General features: G+C 38.1%; 4 long non-coding RNA genes across 4 annotated transcripts in view; all 4 read right to left on the bottom strand.

Moving 5' to 3' along the window:
• The window catches only part of LOC145550316 (uncharacterized), a 195,743-nt gene that overhangs the window by 56,918 nt on the left and 114,735 nt on the right, over positions 1-24,090 (bottom strand). The gene's annotated exons all lie outside the window — the stretch shown is intronic.
• Positions 2,690-4,941, bottom strand: LOC145550325 (uncharacterized). The gene is made up of 2 exons (XR_014086233.1): positions 3,865-4,941; positions 2,690-3,379 (listed from the first exon to the last, which is right to left on the bottom strand). It is a non-coding gene; the product is annotated as an uncharacterized LOC145550325 (long non-coding RNA).
• LOC145550322 (uncharacterized) lies at positions 7,524-10,270 on the bottom strand. Its single transcript, XR_014086229.1, has 3 exons — positions 9,591-10,270; positions 9,439-9,513; positions 7,524-9,347 (listed from the first exon to the last, which is right to left on the bottom strand). It is a non-coding gene; the product is annotated as an uncharacterized LOC145550322 (long non-coding RNA).
• On the bottom strand, positions 19,827-20,892 carry LOC145550319 (uncharacterized). The gene is made up of 3 exons (XR_014086222.1): positions 20,840-20,892; positions 20,223-20,259; positions 19,827-20,042 (listed from the first exon to the last, which is right to left on the bottom strand). It is a non-coding gene; the product is annotated as an uncharacterized LOC145550319 (long non-coding RNA).

Below are 24,090 nucleotides of genomic sequence, written 5' to 3'. Positions count from 1 at the left end.
ACTGGGACACTTTGACAATGTTGAAAGGCCATGCGCCATGAAGATCCAGCCTGACTGATCGTGGGTAATTCAAACAAAGCAGCACCATGTTGTTTAAAGAGCTCATTATAACATTCTCTTATAACATTCATACCCAATACACCCGGTACTGTAGACTGAGGGGAATGTTCCACTGGGTCCTTCACAACCAGAACACCACGTCTGGGTACCACCCTGCCCAACACCTCTACATCAGTTTCAAAATAGCCAACATAAGGGATGCTAAGCCCATTGGCTGCATGAAACTCAAGCCAAGAGCAGGCCTGCAAAGGGCCCTGACAATGTTGGCTAAAAAAACTCTGCGTAACTGTCGTCACCATGGAACCAGTATCCAAAAGACACTGAAGTGGAACATCCCCCATTTTCACCAGCACAGTAGGACACTGGCCAACCAACAGTGACCCTGAGCATTTATTTTCAAGACCACTTGAGCCATGACCGCTCCCTTCTGAATTGTGGCTCAACAAGACAGAAGGAGCTAGTTTCCCACCTGCTGATAAGCAGTTGCAGACTCTCCTTGCAATGGAGTTGGATGCTGCCGGGCAGCGTTCACCCTCGGTTGGTTACAGTTTCTGGCTATATGACCAGGTTTCTGGCAGCGCCTGCAAATAATAGGGGTTGTTCTATTTGGGTGCGGAAACCTTGAGGTGGATTGCAACAACAATACATTTTGAGAGAGCAGATTGATCTGTTCCTGTTGCTTTAACAGCATTTCCTTCATTTCTGACAAATCAGAAGCCCTTGAAGCAACTTCTAACTCGGGTCTACTACTTTGGGATCTGTGTAAGGCACAATATGATGGTACAGAATAGCTTCTTTTTCTGACTTCAGCTGGTTGTCCTTCCTGTTCCCACCTAATTGCTTCCCTCCTAATGTCCAAAAGTGTAAACTCTGGGTTTTCTCTAATGAGCTTTTTCAGTTCCCTACGTAAGGTAGGATCAAGAACATGTTCAGCAAACTGACCTCTCAAAAGCACAGCATCATTAGCAACAGCATTTGGTGCATTGGCAGTAATCTTTTCCATTAAACAAAACAGTGCATGAGAAAACTCCTTTAATGATTCACCCTCTTCCTGTCTTCTAGAAAAAAAATCTTCCTGCAAAGTTACATAAGACTTAGAGCAACCATACAGTTCTTGCAAAATGGCAAAAATGCGTTCAGGGTCCTCTCTGTCTGCCCGGGGTCTATATCGTATCTCCTCTTTGGCTTCACCTTCCAGGTGATCAAACACAAAATAGGCTTGGTCTAGAAGAGATAGATGTCTGGCCCGTACACTGGATCGGACCTCCTCCATCCAATCCGTAACCCCGATCCCAACATTACCTCTGAAAACAGGACATTTACGTTCCCTTGGGATGTAAAAGAGCCGCTCCATCACAGGTACTTCCGCTGCAGAGACAGGTTGGGGACACTTCCCTCTCACACCACTAGAGGTAGATGGTAAAGAGTCTTGATCAGCCATAAACTTTTCCTTAAGTTCTTGGTTCTCCACCTGAAGGTGGTTCATCATGTCCTTCAGCTCCTGAAGTTGCTCCTCCATGGTTCCTAGCGTAGTGTTCCTCTCACGTTCCACCACGGAACGATCAGACTCCGTGTCCCCCGCCGAACCTGCTACCGTTTCAGTTAAAGAAAAAAATAAAAATAAAAAAAAAAATACTCCTACCTAGCCCTACTCAACTCAATAAAACAAACCCCTGCAAGCATGTGCCAGTGTCTTACAAAATCCTGCCAACAACGCCAGATTGTTACCTTGAGTACCGCTCTAAACCCTCTTTTTACCAGATCACACAGATAAGTTTGTAAACATAGACAGAGGCACTGCTGCAGATTACAAACAGTTTATTGAATTCGCAAAGTTGAGCAACAATAAATAGTCACTTTATTTTATTTACCAAATGACCACTCTAAAAGTGCACTGCAAAAAGTCCCCTTTCAAAAACAAGAAAAAAAAGTACAAAAATAGGGTATAATTTCTTAAAATAAGAAAATTATCTGCCAACAGAACAAGAAAATTTATCTTGTCAAGATTTTCTAAAACAAGAAAAAATATCTAACCAAGATAAACCTACAATATCTTAAAATTAGTGTATTTGTACTTAAAACAAGCCAATTTTACTTATACGAGTAAGATATATTATCTTATTTTAAGAAAAATTATCTCAAGTAAAGAAAATGTTACTTGACACTGAATTTCTTGAAATAGCGTAAAATTTTCTTATTTTAAGGAAAATGTTCTATGTATTAAGAAAATAAATCTCATATATTCTATTTGTATTAGTAAAATTGGCTTGTTTTAAGTACAAATACACTAATTTTAAGATATTTGTAGGTTTATCTTGGTTAGATATTTTTTCTTGTTTTGGAAAATCTTGACAAGATAAATTTTCTTGTTCTGTTGGCAGATAATTTTTCTTATTTTAAGAAAATTATACCCTATTTTTGTACTTTTTTTTCCTTGTTTTTGAAAGGGGACTTTTTGCAGTGATATACTTAAATCTAGTTTATTTTTATTGTTGCATAGGATTAAAATATATATTTTGTCACAGCTTTACTCAAGGTTCTTATGCTAAGACAAACATCCAAAAATTGATCCTGTGAATACTGGAACAAGAGATGTTATTGGCTTGCTGAAATGAAGACATAAGTTCAATTACTTTTAACATCTTTATTACATTTAAGTTTCACATAAACACAATAAAACATGACTACTGGTCAGAATTTAAAGTCTGGATGGGCATCTGATTCTGAAACAATCCTGTAAAATGACAGAACAATATCGATCTGACACATCTGCCGCACTAAGAGTCAAGCAAACCAAATTGTCCAAAGCAAAAAAAAATCTTGGGATTAGGTGTCAACAATAGGAGCTTCCTCCGCAATGAACTTCTTCCTATCAGCCATAGCCTTTTATATGTGGAAGTCTTGCCTCAGTTACGGACGGCGTTCTCAAGACGTCTGTCAGCAGCACAGAGAGGAGTGGTCCCACACACGGATGCTGAAAGGTGTAGTAGCTGTGATGTCCTCCTTTCAGAAGATCAGGGCAGGCATGGTTCCAATGGCCAGTAGAAAGTTGGTTTCACGATCACCACAGAGCTGAAAAGTGGTCTTGTTTGAAGTTGTTGGGTCATCTGCTAATTGGAGCACAGACAGAAAAACAATCACAAAACAAACCACGTTTTAGGGACTAATCAGTGTAATGATGAATCAGTATCATAAATTTCTTACCTCAAGAATGTGAAGGACGCCGTCACTTGCAATTTCCAAAGTTTCTTTTAGATGGTGCAATACGTGATTGACGATGTGTCTGGCATAGGCTTCACCATGGCAACAGTTTGGTTTACTTGAAAAATAAAACAAGTCTTATTTTAGTTCATGTGCTCCATTACAATATTACATGAATTCAAGATGACAAGACAGTTATTTTAATTTAATCAAACAAGGACTACTTAAATTCACCAATCAAAAATAGTGTTTAAAATATTCTGGTAACAGTGTGGAATATCTAACCTTGTAGACTCATTGCATTTAAGTTTTTAAATTACAGCACATCAAACACCCTCAGTTAGTGAAATACTAGGCGGAATTGCCCTTTAACCATTTCCCGAAGAAGCTATATGAGAAGCCACCTTAGCTATGTTAAAAAATGGAAGCTACCAAGAACTCGTGCCGATATTATTTTTAAGCCACAGCTATTGTGGTTAATAACTGTTCAAAGCTCATATTTACAAGAGCGGCTCTTTAACCGCGGATGAAAATTGGCATTTCACGACATGCTAACTGGCTTCAGTTAGCTTATCTTAGAAAGACAGACAACTTTAAACGTACCTCTGAGTACAGCAGCTGTAGGGTCTATACACGTAAAAAAGTCCTCCATCGTCATTCATGTCCAACCGAGATTAGAGAATTTGCCAAAAGAAAATCTTATAAAAGTACAGTAGATAAAAGCTTAGTTAGGCTGTTGCAACTGAATTAACCGTTAATGAGGGCAGTTAAATGATCTCTGGCGTTGCCGTTAGTGATGTGCGGATTGATACTGAAATATCGATTCTTCCGATACCAGAACTTAATTCTTTAAAATCTATTGTCAGATCCAAGGATCAATACTTTCAACACTTTAGTAATTTTAGATAATGTAGATTAACTAGAGTACGTTAAAAAGTAACTAAATTATTGAGATCTTGCCTAAATGAAACGTTGTTAATGGGAACTACTTTTTCTTCCGCTTGGTAAGTATGTAATGTGTAAGGACGTAATGCCCAAGCGCAGCGTGCTGCTGACTCTCACTCACTCAGAAATGAACATGTTGACAGATTATAAAAAAAAGTGACATGGAGCTATTTCAGCTGTCATTTTATAGTAGTTTTAATAATTAAACAAGGATGTATTTAGTAGGGTTATTACTTTACTAATTTTCTTTTTTTTAGTTTGCAACTCGATTTTCACATGTTTTGTATATTTCAGCTGAATTAAAATAGTTTATAGTAAACGAGATTGTTCTCAATGTACTTCTGAGTTTAAAATGAGTGCATTAGAGTACATTGTGTTCTTTTTATGAAGCCAAGATATGGATTACATTTATTTTTTATTTAATTAAGAAACAAATTAACTGTCTTTGCACAAAGTATGGGATCTGTATTGCCAATACCAGCTTAAATTTTACTCGGTATCGGATCGGAAAGAAAATCTGTTGTATCGAACATTAATACTATCTCACTGCCATTTTGGGCGCTTTCCCATTTGGATTGTATGATGTCATAATTAAATCAAACAAGGACTACTTGTTATTGTTAGTTTGAACAATAAAATATTGTTCAAACTAATATTAATAACTTATAAAGTAAGAATTTGAAATATAAACCAAAAGTTAAAATATTTATCATGACATTGAGCTAATTAATATTGTTGATTCTAATCTCATTGTGTGGAATATCAGCCATTTCAAATCACACATCAACAGAAATTTCATGATAGGTCAGTAAGAGGTCTCACATCTTGCATCAAGAAGATCAGATTAAGAAGGTCCTTAGCAGATGGAAACATGCCAAGAATTATCTTGATATATAAACTGATATTGTCTCTGGAATTGTTGTGTTAAATGTCAACCGTTTAAATATTAAATTATAATTTCCAGTACACTCTGCCAACTTATACAAGAGTATAAGTTCATAGGGGTTTTTATTTTTCATTGTCAATAACACAAAGGATTCCATTTGGACATAGTCTGTTTTAATTATCTGAAGACATTTCATTAAGTATGTGATTTCGCTTTATGTGCTTGAAATAAGAAATTTTTACTTATATAAAATAAGTTCTAGACTTGAAGTTTGATTGGTAAATATTGATATTCTAGATTCTAGCACATATTTACTCATAATAAGTAATATTTTCTTAATATTAAGCTTTTATATCTTACTGAGATAATTAAGTACAAAAACACTTAAAATAAGAAAAATATTCTAACATAAATCCCTCTTGGTGAGAAAATTATCTTGTCAGAAAGAAAACAAGAAAAATCTCCTTAATTTAAGATATTTAATCTTACTAAGATTTTAGTTTTTGCAGTGTGGGAGTCTATGCTGGTCCTGAGATCCTTAAAGCTGAAGAATATTTAAAACCTGATTAAATAAAATTAGACTGTTTGGGGGAGGAATAATAAAGAAAACACAAATACAACTAAATACACCCGAGTGTTCCCCAACAAAAGCACACTCACAACAATTCCTGGTGAATACAAAGAAAAGAAAAAAAAAACTCCCCTTCCACTAGTCTCAATCTAAATAAAACAGCCTAGGACCCAGGGACAGCATAGGTCCCAGTTTAAAACAAGCCAGGAGGCCACAATAGAAACTCCCTTTCCCTAAACAACAGCAACACAAGGAAAGTTCTTTTAAATCAACAATAACCATCTAAGGTAACAAAAGTAAAACAAAGAAATGAAATTGAAACAAATCAAAAACTGAAACAGTAGCAGGCCAACCTACACACAAAAGAAATCAAGTTAGACAAGAACATTAAGCAGCCAGAAAAATAAGAAACGGTTCGTACCTTCTCTAAAGTGAAACCAGTAAATGGCGCTCGACGTCACTAAGTGCGTTTCCTATAACCATCAATGGCAGAATCAGACATCAATTCTAAACCCACCTCACGATCAATGTTAAACATACCTCTGTACGAGTCATCAGCCTGCATCTGATCTCCTCAGCGATCTACTCGCTTTTAAATGTAGATGCCGATTACCTGTCTCCCTAACAAGCCAGCTGCGCTCCGCCACAGCGTCTTCCATATATGGGCAAGAGGAAGAGGGCGCAGCAGCACACCTTCGGGCGGGACAATATGCCCCGGCTACAATCTATATGTATATCACAGGAAGCAGGTAACAGACATTATCATTGAAAGATAAGAATGAAACCATTTATAAAGATATGTTCACCCTGTGATTTGTATTATAAAGTATCTATTTATCATTTAATTTGAACAAGCAAAGCCAGTGATGCAGCACCTGGGATTGCACAACTTTTCGCTAACTGCACTGGTTGTTATTCTATGAGAGCAATGCTCCGTCTGTCTGTACGTCGCAAATAACATGGTTAAAAACATTTAATGTATGAACTGATTTTCCATAATTCATTCTATGTATTTAATGTACTGTGTTTTTATTGTCATCAACTGTGTGTGTAACGTGGTTCGTTTGCTGAGAAGCGATCTTTAAGGGCAAATTATTGAAGATAGCAAACAGCATGCAGATTCTTAATTGAGGCAGGCAGTTCTCGTGCCTTATCGCTGGGGGCACTCATGAGCCCAGATATTGCAGCTCAACTGCAGAGTAAGAGACAGTACCAGGGAGCTAGCCACACATTAGCTGTGCTGATACAGAGAGCGAGAAAGACGTGGTTTTGAGTTGTACTTTAACGGTTTCTCCCTTTGCTATTAAGCACAGCACGAATTTAATAATATCTACATGTCTAAGTTTGTTTGACGGAATTATAACAGAATTATTCTGCGGAGGCGGCGCTGCTATGGATGTCATAGCAGCGTAAAGCTCTCCAATGCTGGAGAGCTTTAATGCCCTCCAGCATTGTACGCATGCGCATAATTTCCTTTTGTAAACAATAACATGCAGGGTCTAGATTTGTAAATCTGATTATAAGTAAGTTGGAGCCTCACCAGCTATAAATATCTTCGCACAAAATGTTTTTTGCAGACGATGCAATGATGTACATTTATTAATGTACATCATTAATATATGATGTACATTTATTAATGTTTGTGATGGAAAACCTTACATGGATTTAATTTTTGTAAAATAGCAAAATGAGTTTTGTAAACCAAAAGATTTTTAATTTGTAAATGGATTGGAAAATTTGGGACTTGAGGTCAAAAAATGACCATAACCACACTCACTTTAAATGCAAAATAAATAAATTGAATATAAACCTGGAAAATTGCACTAAGTGTAATAATGCTGCGCGTATCAAAAGGCAAACTAAGAATGTACTCAGTTCTATTTATTTTCTTTACATACTGTCAATACACAATGTCACACATTTTGTAAAATGTCATAGAACTTTTTCATTTCAGTCAAGTCATACAAACATTTCATTTGATTCAGACTATCAAACAGTACAATATTCTGAATTATTCAAAGTAAACAGTTTCTAAAGAAACCCAGAAGATTGCATTGCCTTAATGATATTTACCATTTATTCCTCCTCAATGGGACATAAAAGTGAAACACATTTGCTGTGTATCATTGACTTTTTTGCAATCCCTTGTACCGAGCAACAGTGGAGAGGAAAAACTCCCTTCAACAGGAAGAAACCTCTGACAGATCCAGGCTCGATACAAGCAGCCATCTGCCACGACTGACTGGGCTTTTTAGAAGACATGATATGAGAAGTAGGTCTTCTCAAATCATGCACAATAAACAGCTTTCTGTGCAAAAAAAAAGAACGGAATTATTTTTGATTATGAAAATGATCAAAAATGATTCATGCTTTATACTTCAGTAAAGAAAAAACTCACTAAAGCATAACACAGTAGTAGCAATACATTGTGAAACTGGAGGTGTACAAGTTACACAGATACAGAAAAAACCTATGAGGACATGGTCAATTATATTTAGAAATGTATTGTATTTTCATTCTTAAGCTTAAAGAATGGAATGTCAAGATTACAAAGCCTCTACTGAAAAGAATGTGACCAAACCCCCACCCCAAGAAACAAATCCAGTTTAAAATGTAGTATCTGAGTGTAGTTTATCCTATTGCTAAACTATACTAGTTCAACACCCTCATTCTAATTTTGCTAATGATTAAAATTAATTGACAATGCTTTTCTCTTTTCTTTTCCCTGATGTCTATATTAGCTGCTCAAATAGCATAAGTGTGGCAATCCTTTGCCATAACATTTTACCAGCTGATACCCCTCCCCCCACATAAATACAGGATTCACAGTTGTGTAATATGTGACTTTAAAAATATTACAATAGCATAATTTACTTTTTTTGGTTTCTCGTAAAGATTTAGTTTATTCTTTCCTTTTTATTGTCACCATCTTCATTAATATCAACAGGTGACAAAGCATTACTCATTGCATAAAGTCACAAGTTTACACACTAGGAGTCCCGTCTTATTCCCACTTTTAGTATGATGAAAATAATCCTGCTAAACTAAAACACTTGAGATTTGATATCTTACATATTTAAACTTTCACTAGTTGACACTTTAACCCAACATGTGGAAACCTGATTAAAAAAACACATTTGTACGTAAACATGATGTAAATCTGCAAATCTACAGAGATTTTAGCAGAATGAAATGAGCTTAATTACAAATTTGTCAAAACTGTGTATAGTTCACATTTACATGGTTGTTGTGAAGATGATTCTGGTGATGCAAGTTAAAATAATAATAAAAATCAGTCCCTGTGAAGATATAAATGTTCACACTCGATGGGGCCTTTCTGATTGCCGCTGCAGCTTCCTTTAACCTGCTCAGTGTTTGCAACATCATTGGACAGATGGGTGCAGATCTTCAGGAAAAAAGTGAGACACTTTAACCCTCTGAGCAAACAGTTCAAGTTTCTTACTTCTTCCTACTTCTTTTCAAACATGTTAAGATAACTGTGGTCCAAAAATATCTGTCTTTTGGATTTCTTGTTCCTGTGCATGATTTTATACTGTAATATTCAAAATAAATCAATAAATGGAAGCCTCAGTCCTCGTCACAGGTGTCCTGAAATGCTGACTGTTGTATCATGTCATCTGTCACAACGCGTTTTGCTGTCGTAACACGCTAACATTACGGCCACTAAAGATGAAAAAATAAATACGACAGTCAGCTGGACAAAGATTGTAGTTATTTCTCAGTTAGTTGAACAGAAGCAATATTGAGTTCTCACCAGAGTCGGCTGCACCTCATCTCTGCTGGTGAAAGGGATGCCTTGGGGATACCAGACATGCATGGGAAAGTCCTCCTGAGAAACCAAGAGAAAACATGTGTTGTAATGACCTATAAACGGTAAACGTCCTATGACACATGATAGGTAGTTACCTTCAACCTTGCTGCAGGAGACACAGTGTCTTGTAAGTGAAGTTTCATGAACAGATGTTAACTTCATGTTTAGCTGTGAGAGTCTCAGCTTGATTGGAGTGGATGGCCGAGCTACGACTTAAGACACTTTAATCTGTAATGCAAAGAGATTTATCATGAGTAACAATAGCATTCTCAGAGAAAAGAAGTGAACATTCACACTTACAAATCAAATAGCTCCACTTCAGCCGCAGCAGTAGGATATCCCTTGACTGATGCAGCAAGAGGACATGTCTCTGAGTGCTCAAGCTGGAGAACATGTTTCTGTGTAAGGAAGTTCTTTTTTTCCCTCAGTGGTCACCACTGCTCAGTTGTGAGCTGAAAGGATGCATTTCACCCTGTGCCTTCAATAACGACTGTCGTGTTAGGATGCAGTAGGATCTTCTGTTTTGGTCGAGTGTGAACTGGAGGAGATGTTGAAGCTTGCAGTCGTTTTTCAGGTGGTGTTAACTGATGTTGAGACTAAAATGTTCCTAGTCAAAGCCCCCCACCCACCTACCCACCCACTATGCCTGAACCCTTCCTAAACTCCCATTTTTCATCCCAAGGGGGCATCAGCTGGCATATGTTATTGGTTCATGAGGAAGCCTGTGTTACACACAGACCTCCTGGTGAATTTGTTTTGTTTTGTGATCTACTGTAGCAGCTTGTTTAGAACTGCTGAAAGAGTTGTGGTTTGTGCACTTATCAATATAAATACACAAGCCACAACTACTTTAAAGTTTTTATGAATTTGAATTTTACATTAATCATAACCTATATTACATACTATATATATATATATTTATATTATAATAAATTGACCTTAAATTTAAAGTCTCAAATCTAAATGCGCAGACTTATTTAGGTTTAATAAAATGGTTAGATTTTGTGACAAAAGCCTCATATATATAACTTTAATAGTTTCTACCAAAACGTTTATCACAGAAAAATTGCAATATTCTTAAAACATAAACTGTTTGGATTCCTAATATTTAAAAAAATGGCATAACTCTTATTGGCTGAATAATGTAATGATTTGAAGAAATATAATTCGGAACGCTGTTGTGTAAGACATTTTAAGAGGAAATACAGTCATTTTAAAAAAAGTTTACCTTTGGCTTGCTTTTACTCACAGACCTCTGATGATTCGGTTGTGGACAGGACACAGAACACAGGATCATGGTAACTGTAGTATGTTCTCATCACACCTGAATGTAAAGATTTCTGTGGCTGAGAAATGAAAATTAGATCAAGCAATGGGTTTTTCTCTGTGGTAGCAGAAGTGATCAACTGTACATATCCCCGAGACTGAAACAGCTCCAGAATTTGCCCTGGTGCGTACCTGATTCTCGTTGAAATCTCCACATACAATGACAGGGTGACAGTCCAACATCTCCAGTGCATCCAGAAGGCTTACCAGATTTTCCAGGAACGGTCTCAGGCTGTAGTTAGGAGGTCTGTACACAGCTGCAATCACTGCCCTGAATGGAGACTCAACCTTCTAAGCCACAAACTCAAGATCAGTCACATTTTGCAAATATTGTCGTTCATGAACCTTAATATGGTTTCTGACATAAACAGCCACACCACCTCCACTTTTGGAAGCCATTTGGGGAAAATTTGAGTATGACACATGTCTGTTTCGTTTGAACATATTGTAGCCATCCAGATGCAGATTGTCGTAAACAAAAGATCCTTTTAGGTGAGTTTCAGTCAGACACAGCACATCTGCCAGACACAGTTCGTGATGTTTCTTATGTCACAGATGTGAGATGGGAGTCCCTCGGTGTTATGCGAAACAATTACCAGTGTTTCTGGCCTGTTTAAAGTTTCTTTCACCTGAAGAAGAGGCATCATGTCATCTACGCTGGCTTGTCTCATGGTCTGAAGAGCTGCAGTGACTTGAGGATTGGCAAATATTTTTTTTTCGTCGAAATCCAGTAGGTAGAGTCCACTGAGAGACGTTACCCTGCTGAGAGCTACGTATGCCATACCTGGTTCAAAGATTTTCTTCAAAGACACCACAGCTGCATTTGTTGTTAGGCCTTGGGTTTTGTGAATAGTACAAGCAAAAGCCAGTTTCACAGGAAACTGTCTACGTACCACTCCATTTAGCTTCAGATTCTCCTCCGCTCTCTCGATGTAAACAAGATTGGCAGTCTCTGAAGGTCCACTTTGGTTTCTGGTCCCACTTGTTTGATTATCCATTGTCAGGCCCAGCTTACTGATGCTGTGTTCATCAATGTCAGAAGTTACAACAGCTGTTAGGACACCAAATGCACCATTAACTAGTCCATTTTGAACATCGATATTTCTGGTAAGCATGACCTGAGCTCCAACGGCAACTTTCAAAGTGTCTGCTAAATCATTTCTACCTCCCTTGCATGGTCTTTCTTTGCGTGCCATTCTGCCTGTTCGTGGATCCTTTTGGAAGTCATCTGCGTCGATGGTGATGATGTTGGAATGTAACAAGTTCAAAGTTGCCAAATTGTGTTCATCCACCAACTTATTGGTGGCAAAAATGTGCAAAATGTCAGCAGGGCAAAGACTTGGTTCTGTGATGGCTTGTGATAACAAATCTCTGTCAGCCTGAGACAATTCATCAGTTTTTTCTTTCACCCGAATTCTGTTAAGCATCTCTGCAAACGCAATGTCATCTTTTGCCTCATAATCTCAGTTAGAGAGGTCATTTGAAAATGTTCCTGCCACAAGTCAATATCCGTTGGGTCGTGTACACAAAGGGGTGTAGATTGGCGAATTGGTTTCAGCTGAGCGTAATCGCCGAGCACCAATACAGATACATCTCCAAATGGTTTATGACTTCCTTTGATTTGTTTGAGCCGTGCATCCACATAAGCAAAGAGGGGCTTAGAAACCATTGAGATCTCATCAATGATCAAGATTTGAACGTTGAATAGTTCTGACCTGATTTCATCCAACTGATTGCCAAGACCTTGAATTGGAGGTTTTAACGACCTTGGAAGTTTAAACAAAGAGTGCAGTGTTGTTCCACCGATGTTGAAAGCTGCCGTTCCAGTGAAAGAAGTGAGCAGAACAGTTGGAGCAGAAATATCAGCATCCTCTGAGAAGCGTGGCAGCCTGCTGAGTATTTTGCGTGCCTCTGAGTAAATGCATCGAATCAGATGCGACTTTCCAGTACCTGCCCCACCATTTACATACAGAAAAAATGGCTCTGGTTTCAGACCGCACACAAGTTTAAGGCAGAAGTCTCTGATGGCATAGAAAATACAGGCCTGCTTCTGGTTCTGATACATTTGTCTCAGCAATTTCGGATCCATAGCGGGAGGTTCTCTGATGGCTCGCATTTCATTGACGGCAGAAGACTGAGGACAAAAGTCTGGTACATTTTCCTGTTCGTTTTCAGGCTCTGCCGGCTGAAGGTCGTCGTCACACTGCAACCTCACAACTTCAGATTCAGGAGCAAGATTACACCACTCATCAATCACATGGTCTCTGCTTTCCTCAAACTCTTCAAGGGCACTCTCAATCTCCTCACTGTTTTCTCATATTTGTCTCTGTTTCTCTTGACAACACTTTTGACGGTTTCAAGGAGGTCTGAACCTGGTAGGTGGACACAGCCAGAGGAGTAAAAGGACTCGTAGGTAGGAAGACTGACGCTTCGAATTTCAAACTCTGACCGATGAGGAAGGTACAGTCTCAGTAATCTGGCATAAAACTGCTCTGGTTCCTTCTCTTTAGAACAATGATAGTAGCGGATGAAGGAGGGCTTGTCATTTTATCGCCTTGTTACAAATCCCAGCTGATTTAAAAGTGGTAAAACACCATTAGTGCTTGCCTTCTCTGAACTTACAAACCTGCAGGTAGCAGCGAAATCAGCCAAACACATTTCCTCATATTCGGGTATTTCAGGCCTTGCTTTGTACTTATCCGTCAAACTGGTCATCCATATATTGCAGGAATCCGATGGGATATCCTCCAAGAAAGACAGTGGCCGACTCATCTTTACAGGATTATCGTCTGTGGGTATGAACACAACACTGCGGGAACAGTTTTTCATCTTTAATCCACAGGCACGAGCAACACACTCCTGAGCACTAATTTCTCGCTTTTTAGAGTACGCTTGCATGATCGCTTTCATTTCATCACACTCATTGACTCGGTCCATGTTTGAATTGTCAATCACTGTTTTCAGGTACTCTGACAGTCCACTTTCTTTCTTTGTGATGTATTTTGTTAGATACTGTATACATGAGTAGGCATTTAGTATGAAAGACACATCAATGTTACTGTCCCAAGCTTTAAGCAGATGTGGATTGTAAGCATTTATCCAGCAATCTTTGGGATCACGCTTCAAGTAGATGGCAGTCTTTTTGTTCATGGTCTGAAGACAAGATTCATACTCTTCTAGCGTCAAGTGACACCGAGAAAGGATCTGCTCTAAACTCATGGAAGCGACTTCAGGTTCGTTCAGGAGTTGCATCAAAGGTCTGAGTTTGGCTTTGGCAGTTTCAGTGTCATTGTTCTCACCTGGTCTGGAGATCACTGTGTTTCTGCAGGGGGGCTTTGGAAAACCAAATCGACAACCAGAGTTCACACTCTTGAAACAAGACCTGGTGTGATTCTTACTGTGCCTCTGAACTTCAGAAACTTTCCGATACAGTTCTGGTTCTCTGTCTGGATCAGGAAGCTGTGCCGAGATGTATTTATCAACAAAATTACACACAGTTTGATCGTCTGACTCATCCAGCGGTGGAGCTCCTTCAACCCATAGCATCGCATGGATGTGTGGACTTCCTCTGTGCTGAAACTCAACTCTGTAAAAATAGTCAATCACTCTTCCCAAAGGCTGAGCATCTGACAGCAACAAATCTCTGAAAAGTGCCTCAACTCGCTTATCAAATAAACGCATGCAGGTGACAGGATTGGATCGCAGAATCTCAGACTTGGCGGTCCAGTCAAGAGCGTCGACATCAATTTCCTCACCTTGTTGCCTCTTTATGGCTTGAATGATTTCAGGCCATCTGAACTCTGCAGCTGAAAACGTGACAAAAAAACAGGGGGTGCCAATTTGACGAATTATACTGAACAAGTCTTTTGTTGCTCTGTTCCAGTATGCTGGAGTACCTCTTAGAGGTGCATGAATCTCATGGCGTCTTTATTTCTCACCAGTTTCTCAACCTCTCGTTTGTCCTGCAACATACCTGAGGTTATTCTGCGACCCTCTCTGGTTCTGGTCTTTCCTTTTCGTAGCTGAATCGTCATGCTGTTGTTAGCCAAGTGTATCTCTGTCACAAACTGTGCAAAAAACAAGTATGTTGGGTCTCTGGCAAAGCGATTATCAACATGAAAAAGCCGTGACTTGAAATATCCACTTGGTGTCACTTTAATGAGTCTCCTTGTGTCCAAAGTGTTCTCTGATGTTGGAAATTGTACCGGGAAGCTCATGGATTCCAAATTTGGGGTCTTAAAAAAGCTGACGGGTGAATTTGATTGTGCCGGGGCTAAGCAGTATGTACTTTCAGAGAAACAAAGTATCTCTTCTGATATGTCAGGAGGCTGAAGGCATGATTCTATAGCGAATCCTCCATTTGGCAAATCACCTTCTTCTCCATCATTCATCTGTGGCTGGAGTTGTTCACAATCACTGTCCTGATCATTTTCAGCCTCACATAAAGCATTTTTCTCATACTCATCAATTTCCATGAGATCTGCTTCATCATAGTCATCCTCATCCATACTTACATCACTATTGTCATCGTCATCATCATCATCATCAGGAAGTGTAGGGTCACAAAGCTCAGCTTCATGTCTAATATCTATCTCCCGATACTCTGGATGAATCTGCTTAAGTTTTAATAATGCAGAGATTAGTTTAGACCAGGTTACTGTTTGAAAAAGCTGATGACCTCTGTAGGACAAATGTCGCTTCAATTTTACTCTCATCACTTGTGACTCGCTCCGAAGCCTGGGCAAGGCATTGACTGTCTCTTGGAGCTCTGATGGTACACACACAAAATTGCCCCTTATTAATCTTTGTCTGCCTTTTGGAAGCGGAATTATTTTTGCAAACGGTATGCACTTAGCAATTAGATGTCTTTCCAGAATATTAAAATCTGACAGCTCACTGGGAATTACTGCCAAGTCAAGTTTGTTAGCTACTGCTAGCGGTGGCATGGATCCTTTCTTTAGATGTCTGTGGCACGTGTGACAAATCCACTCTTGACTTCTCTCATGAGGAACTGTACACTGTCCATCCATGCAGCCTTCATCACAAACATGAATGTACTTGCCTGTCAAACACTGTTTAACCACATCTGGTTTCTTTATATAATTCGACCTTTTACAGAGTTCAACTTGGTTGGGAAACGAGGACTTGTGACAGACAGTGCACACATAAGTGGGCCAGCTTTTATATTTGATCTGAAAACTGAAATGGCTTCATTAATCAGTCTGTTCTCTGGTGTATTAGTTTGTGCAACACGTGTTTCAAGATTCTCCTTTTCTCTCTGAGGGAATCTTTTCATCTGTCTGTATTTTCTTTTTACATTCAGTGCACATCTGTTCTTTTGCAGCATCTTTATTGTATTTGTCTCTCATTAGGGATTTCATCAGTTCTTTGTGTCTGAGCCTGAATTCTCTGTTTTTTGCATAAAGCTCAGTCATATAAGACCTCTGTCTCTGTCTAAATGTTGGATTATTTCTGTATAAATTTCTGATGTAGCTTTTCTGTCGTTCCTGAAATCTAGGATTATTTCTGTATAAATTTCTGATGTAGCTTTTCTGTCGTTCCTGAAATCTAGGACTATTTCTGTATAAATTTCTGATGTAGCTTTTCTGTCGTTCCTGAAATCTAGGATTATTTCTGTATAAATTTCTGATGTAGCTTTTCTGTCGTTCCTGAAATCTAGGATTATTTCTGTATAAATTTCTGATGTAGCTTTTCTGTCGTTCCTGAAATCTAGGATTATTTCTGTATAAATTTCTGATGTAGCTTTTCTGTCGTTCCTGAAATCTAGGATTATTTCTGTATAAATTTCTGATGTAGCTTTTCTGTCGTTCCTGAAATCTAGGATTATTTCTGTATAAATTACTCGCATAGTATTTTTGTCTCTGTTTAAATTTTTCATTCTCTTTGTATGCTGTTCTGATGCGTGATCTCTGTTTCTCTTTAAACTCATAACTCTGTCTATACAGATTTTTCATGTACAGGTTTTTCTTCTGCTTCCTTTCAGGGTTGTTTTGAAAATTCCTGTGAGAATAAGATATTTTCTTTGCTCTGAAGGACTCGCTTAATGCATAGTTTTCTCTTTCCTTCCTTTTTTGATTCTCTTTTCTTTGTTTCGGTATCTCTGCCTTAAGTAGTCTCATCTTCATCTTTTGTCTTTTCGCTTTAGGGTACTTTGACAGTTTCAAAGACATTTCCAAAAGTGCACTTGTTGCATTTTTTGTTTCACTGGAAATGGGGAGTACTATATTTTCTTGTGTGACAGACGACATAAAACTAACTGCATTAGATACACCTTCAGTTACATCATCAGAAGGACCACTTGCAACAGGACACATGACTTCAACATTGATGTTTGACTCAAGAGCAGGAATGTTTTGTCAGGGAAGCAGACTCAACCTCTTGATGAACAGCAGTTGGTGTCTCAGATTCATTTAACAGTGGAGAGGTGCCAACTGTGTCTGAAGCATCTCTCTGGTAAAATGAGAGGGGCTGGAGTTCAAATGCACAAGATGATGGAACATTAAGCATTGTGTACACTGATTTTAATCTGTGAATCATGTCACTAAGACGGGAAAATTTCAGCATCACTGCTGTGCCAAAGTTTAAAAGATTGCATGTCATTGGCATTCCATTTTTGTTCCTTGTGTGTGGGTCAAAGTATCCATACTCACCAAATCTGCTTCTAAACACCCCAATGGCCAAGCCTGACATGATCAGCAGCCCATATTGTACATCTGATGACAATTGTCTCAATGCTTTTTCCAGGCTTGGAAAACTCTGTCCACCTCCAAATGTTCCACATACGGGTACTGGAGTCATGGCGATCTGATATGTTGACCTGCGTGCCAGTACCTCATTTGGTAGTTCATCAGTTGCCAAATGGATGCTACGAGGAAATCTTTCTCTAGCCTGTCTGTACACAGCATCACCTTTATCCAGAATGAGGTCAAGATCTGGTCTGGTAATTGTTTCATTCTCATGGAAAAAAGCCAGAAAAACCAAACTGTTTGCCATACACTGACTGTTCCTGTATTTTCCATATTTTAACGAATCTTGACTCCGTGAGGCACACACATTTATCACTGATGGCTGAAGTTCTACATTAACTCGAGACTGCTGAGCTGAACCACGTCCCCTTTTCACCATGTCAGCATAAGACATTTGTGATGCACTTTTTGTATCTTTTGCATTATGCTGAAATACTGGTTTGGCAGTGTTTCCATTAGATAGTGTTACAACAGAGGATAAACTGTTTTCACTTATATTGTTTACCTGCTGTCGCTCAAAAGACTCTCCAACTGACTTGTCCTCCGAGTCAGTACCTGTCACTTTATCGCTCTGAGGCTGTTTCTCCTTCTGCCATCTGAGCTTCTGAGCCTGGAACGCTGATTTTTCTGGGCATTGTTGTTTAGACTTCTGGACAGGTCAAGCAGGAAACAGCAACTCCAATGGTCGTTGTTGATCTTTTTATCTCAAGATAAGCAGATACAACACAAAACTACACCAATGCACTTACAATCAATGTATTAGTGTTGAATAGCTAGTCAGTACAAACCTGTGAACAAACCTGAAGTTCAGTCCAACGTCAGTAGCAGCAAGCAGGAACACGAATTAGGCAGCTCAGATAAAAAAATGAGCTTTACTTCAGTCCAATTGGAATTTTGTTCAATAAAGATTTAGCTCAGAAGATTAATTTTCAGTTTTTAAATGTATACAGATCAAGTATTTAGTTGATCTGTTTCAGAAATTATTTAAAATATAAAATTATAATCCAATTTTGAAATAGAAGTGTTTTTAAACTTCAGGTCCAAATCAGATTACTCAAAAAGACGTCTTAGAAATATCAAAGTTTTACGTTTTTTCTTTTTACTGTTTTTGACTTTATGCCAATAGTGCTCTATAAATATATTTTGTCAGACAAGACCAGAGCTTTACTTAAGTCCAATTAGAATTGGAGGAATGTAGTTCAGCAGAAAGCAAACTTTGCTTTCAATTTCAAAATTTATACAGATCAAGTTTTTAGTTGACCTGTTTTGAGTAATTATTTTTGGCCAATTTTTAAATGGAAGCTTTTCAAACTTAAGAGATTACTCAAAAATGACGTCTTAGATGTGTGAAGCTTCCCAGTTATTTACTCTTACGGTGGAGAGAGGTAGACAGGAAAGACAGAGCAGAGAGAGGGAGATTCTCTCAGATTCTCAATGATAGTCAGATGAGTTACTGATGAACTCGATAGAAGTAGGATTTCTCAAATATATAGCCACAAAATCAATGCCACAAAATTCATGTCACAAAATCAATAGAAGAACTGTTCAGAGGTCACAGGACGTAAGATGTGAGTGGAAAACAGATCTAGTTACTGGTAAACTAGATTAAGAGAGACAGGCAAACATCAATTTGGCAGTAAACTGATGGTTGAAGAAATAAAGGGAACTCTGGTTACTGGTAAACCAGGCTCCTGAATTCGGAAAAACCAGGCCACCTATTGGGATGCTGGTTTTTGAAGAAATTCGTAGGAGAGTTTAGGGATGGGATAGTAAAATGCACAGTAAATGGTTTTCCAGATATGTTGGAAGGAAGAGGAAAGGAAAAAACACAGTTGGAAAATTAAAATGCTTCCGACAGTGGTTAGAAAAGAGGGTCCGTGGAACACCTGCGAGACAAAGAACAGCCAATAGACATCAAAATAAAACATTCTCAACAGAGCAGCTTCTGGGTCAGATTTCATCTGAAAAGGTTCAAACTGTGAAAAGATTCATACCTACTACTATTGTGAACTAAGCTTTGTGGTGTGAATTGGGTTGTTGCTGTGTTTTCATGACCTTTATTGAAATAGTTCAATGAATGTAGATTATGATATTCTTACTGAAATAAGATGCATCCCAGCATACCAACAGATAAAACAGCCAGTTGCTTTAGCAGAATTTAATGTTGACTTGACCTTCTTCATCACAGAGATTAAAGTGAGTGACAGAAAACCAGAAAACAACTCAGACGGTTGTTGCTGTACTGAGTCATGTTTCTTACAGGGTTTTGGACAACAGGGTCGTCATGTGAGCATAACCAGCATATCCTGTTTGGATCTAATTTAAAGCAAATGTTTGTGGATATGATTTTATTCAAATTGTGTGTGAGTCAGGTTGGATCAGCTGTGACAGCTCGGCTGATCCACGTTGAAACATCCGCTCACCAGGGAGGAAGGTGTTTGGGTCCACTTCTCTCTGTGAGGGAGAGTAGAAACAGTTTGTTAGTAGCTGACCAGAAAACCTTCAGGAGTCCAGAACACACATATCCGCTAAGGTTCTTTGTCCTCTGTACACAAGCTGCTTTGATCTAGACATTTCTGGACGTTTCAGCTAACTTTTTTAAATCAAATAAAGCCACATGCTGCTAGTACTCACCTCACTGAGCAGAATTTGGTGGAAATATCTAGGTTGTCTGAAAGGAGGGAAATAACAGTTAAATTTATTGAATTTATTTAACAAAGGCACATAGACAAAACAGACTAACGTAAAAAGCAGCAGTCCTATGTTTGCATCACTCTGCTTCTGCTGTAAGCGTCTGTCCCTAATAGGGCCATTTTAATAGTGCGTTTGAAATTCTATTGCAATGAAGAGTTGGGAGTGACACTATTACCTTATTTATGTTTTCAGACAAGGTTCTGTCTAAGAGGATTTTTTAAAGACATCGAGTCTGTTTTTTAGATACTAAGATTGTAATGTATATGGATTTTAGACAGCTCATAAGATCACCACCTTGTTACACATTTGTTTAGTGCACAAAGATGGTAGCACAGTCCAGAAAAAAATATTTCAACAAAATGAGGAAGTTTGCTAAAAAGCTTTAAATATTTTCAGTCCAATTTGTGAGATTTCTGTGTTCATAAAATGTTGGTTCAGAATGAAACTGTCAAAAACATTCAGGTTTTCCACATTGTCACTGTCTAATCGTATATTTCCAAATGTATTGTTAAAAACATTTGCGCTCGACAGGCTGCTGAACTTTGCAATGTACTTACCAGGCAAAGAACGCTGGTGAGCAGTTTTCTTTCATCTGTGAAAAGACACTGTGTTATCTCACAATTATTGACTTGATCAGAAAAATACACAACACGTTGTGTATATTTAGGTGAATTCCAACAGTTAACACCTTAGAATGGTTTTTAGTTAAGATATATAGTAGGCATCAATGTTAGCATATCATGCTAACGGTCGGCACCCATCAGAAATAAAAGGGTTAGCGGTTTTTAACTTCATTATGGTATGGCGATTCGTGAAGAAGCGATTATTAATATCTTTAAGAATGAAACCGTCTTTCATCTCTTACATTTTCTGATTATTGCAAGCCAGCTCTGCAAGTCACAACCCAAGAACAAAGCAACGTTTATCTAACAGCCTCTTGACGGCTGACAGTCCGTTTCAGTTGAACTGAAAAGTCTAATCAACTCCGAGGTTACGGTAGCAATTTTATACATATTTAGCTGAATAGAAGCTGATCATGAAGACAAATACTAACATACATGGTTATAAATTAAGTCAATTGGAAATACCCTCTGCAATCTGAATGGACAGGTTTTCATACGAGTGATACCGTCAATTTTAGCATATGCTAATGATTGTTTGCTATCAGAAAAAAACTCCGTATAGCGGCTTTCAGCTTTATTAAGTTACATCCACACTTAAGAAGCAATTATGTAATAACTATTTGACAAGGAAACCGTCTCTCATTGTTTATAATTTTATTATCACGACAGACCCAAATAACACACCGCTTACCTGTTGGGGACAAACGAAGAAGTGAGAACGTAACGGCAAAGAACGTCACGTCATGTGTCAGAGGCATTCAGGAGGACTCGGATATTTTCACTTCGATTACGACTGTGGCTTTTACATGCTTGTTAAATCAATTCAAGAAAGATTTGGCACCAATTTTAAGTCTCATGTACAATTCGGATTTTGAAATAAACATTTTGAACTGCATTTATTTTTTATCGCATTAGAATTAATTATAACATTCAAAATTATATAGACTAATTATTAATTCCCTTCGTTACTTATGCCTTACTGTGACTTTTGTTGAAAGTTCAAAATGTATTGGCATAAATTGTTATTAAATAACACTGCTTCTTCATCACTGTCATAAAAAAATATTAAATAGAAAATATAAATGTAATTTACTGTGGGAGAGGCGCTCATCAAATGCTGGTGACGTTCATTGAACGCCACTTAAAGCCACTCAACTGCGCATGTCCATAAAGCCGTGGCAGGTTAACGTGTTCTTGTTTGTGCTCTTGTTCTCGCCACAGACATAACAACTAACACACTAAAGCAGGACTGTCGGCAAAAGCGGGCATTGGGAGAAATTATCCACCTCAGAGTCATGGTCACATCCATACTTATAGGTCTTTTTTTCTTCATCCCGCAGTTAATAAAATTAACGGCGGGCCAGATTAGGATTACACAAAACCACAGGTGCAAACCGGAGGTGCAAACCATTTAAGCAAAATTTAAATAATTAGATTCAAAATCAGATATACTCCTTATTTCCCTTCGTTACTCATGTTTTACTGTGGCTTTTATTCAAAGTTCAAAATGTATTAGATTTAAGTCTTATTAAATAGCATTGCTTTTTCATCACTGTCATGAACAGCGTTCTGTTGATGAATGACCGCTCTCACTACTTGTAGCTGACCAGATTTAGGGCGGCCATCTTGGAGCGGTCCACCCACTCAGCGTTATGTGTTTAACAGTCACGATGACGTATCAGCCCATTTAATCCATCATAACACGCTTTTTTGTTACTCGAAACCATATTCAAACATCTGTCAAAGCTTTATAAGCAATTGTATTTTTTAAGTATGTTTTTATTACATAGTTCAGCATATTTAAATATGATTAGTGGCTATAACAATAGAATAGGAATAGAATATTCTGATATTGATGTATGAAGAACAAATTACAAAGTGTAACCTGGTTGTAATTCTCTTTTATTATAATTACACAAAATGTCTTCTTTTGGTTATTTGTCTTGTTCCTTATCTTACTGAAACACCTCTGTCATTGTTTTAACCGTGTTATTTAAGATCTGAAGCCCCTCCGTTTTATTTCTTCTTCTGTGGTATTGCCTTTAAATTGTTTGCGCCCCTTAGCCCCTCCCCTTTTGACATGTTGTCCTGCGGGAGGTGTGTGCTTTTCATTTTTCCATCTAAATACATTCAGTTTATTTATAGATCTATTAAGTTAATTTTGTTTTATACTTTTGTTTGGTGTAGGACTTGGAGCGGGCAGCCTATAACACGGTTGTTTTGTCTGTATTTTCGTCAGAAATAAACCGAGAATCATCCGCTTGAAAGAAACTGTGTCACGGTCCATTCACTCAAAAACCAGCACAACGCAGAAAAGGATCCGGTTACAATAGCAATACATATTTATGTAACTATACAAAGACAAGTAAATAATTATTAATAATGTCACAAATAAATAATGATTAATACTGAATAATAAATATCATTCAGTATTAATATATATCATATATAACGGCCCGCCGCTATATATATATATATATATATATATATATATATAGGGAGACCGGGTATGGTTGTAACATGGGGAGAGTTGTAACACCACCAGTTCCACCAATCAGGGATAAGATAGGAGTCATGTGATCATTTTAGTGTTTACCCGCTTCCTCCCCAATCCCATATTGTGATTGTCAAGGCTGGAAACAGGGACATGCAGATACGAAGGAGAAAAAAAGGATTTTGAGGTAAGAAAGTAAATTTTTTGATCATGACTATATTTTGTTTAGTACTTATACTGTTGCAGATAAAACCATATGATTTACATTAGATGAAAGTGTAATTTCTCAGGCAAAATGTGATGCATTTTCCCGTGCTAATTTCAAACCGCTATGCTACTACAGCTAGCTAAACATGGCTGACAGGGTTGGGGTGGGTTGTAACACATCTTTAAAAAGTGTTACAACCATCCCCTTACATACACCTAAGAACATTTTCATTTGAATAATTTTACAGAATGCCTAGGCAGTGGATACGAAAGACTGATAGAGGTGTGCCTGCAGATGTTTTAAAAAAGGCATCTGATGAGGTCACAAAGAAGAGCAAGTCAGTCAGATCAGTTGCAAAGGCGCATGGCATCTGCCATGTAACACTGAGCAGATACTGCAAATCACTGCAGAAGCTGAGAGAACAGGGGTCCAGTGATCTTCCCAGTGTTGGTTATTGGAGTAGCAACAAAGTCTTCTCTGAGG

This window comes from Poecilia reticulata, unplaced genomic scaffold (genome assembly GCF_904066995.2).
Source record: "Poecilia reticulata unplaced genomic scaffold, P_reticulata-male-v2 Scaffold_33, whole genome shotgun sequence".
Classification (NCBI taxonomy): Eukaryota; Metazoa; Chordata; class Actinopteri; order Cyprinodontiformes; family Poeciliidae; genus Poecilia; species Poecilia reticulata.
Note: the sequence above shows the minus strand (reverse complement) of the source record. Positions and strands in the feature narration are given on the sequence as shown.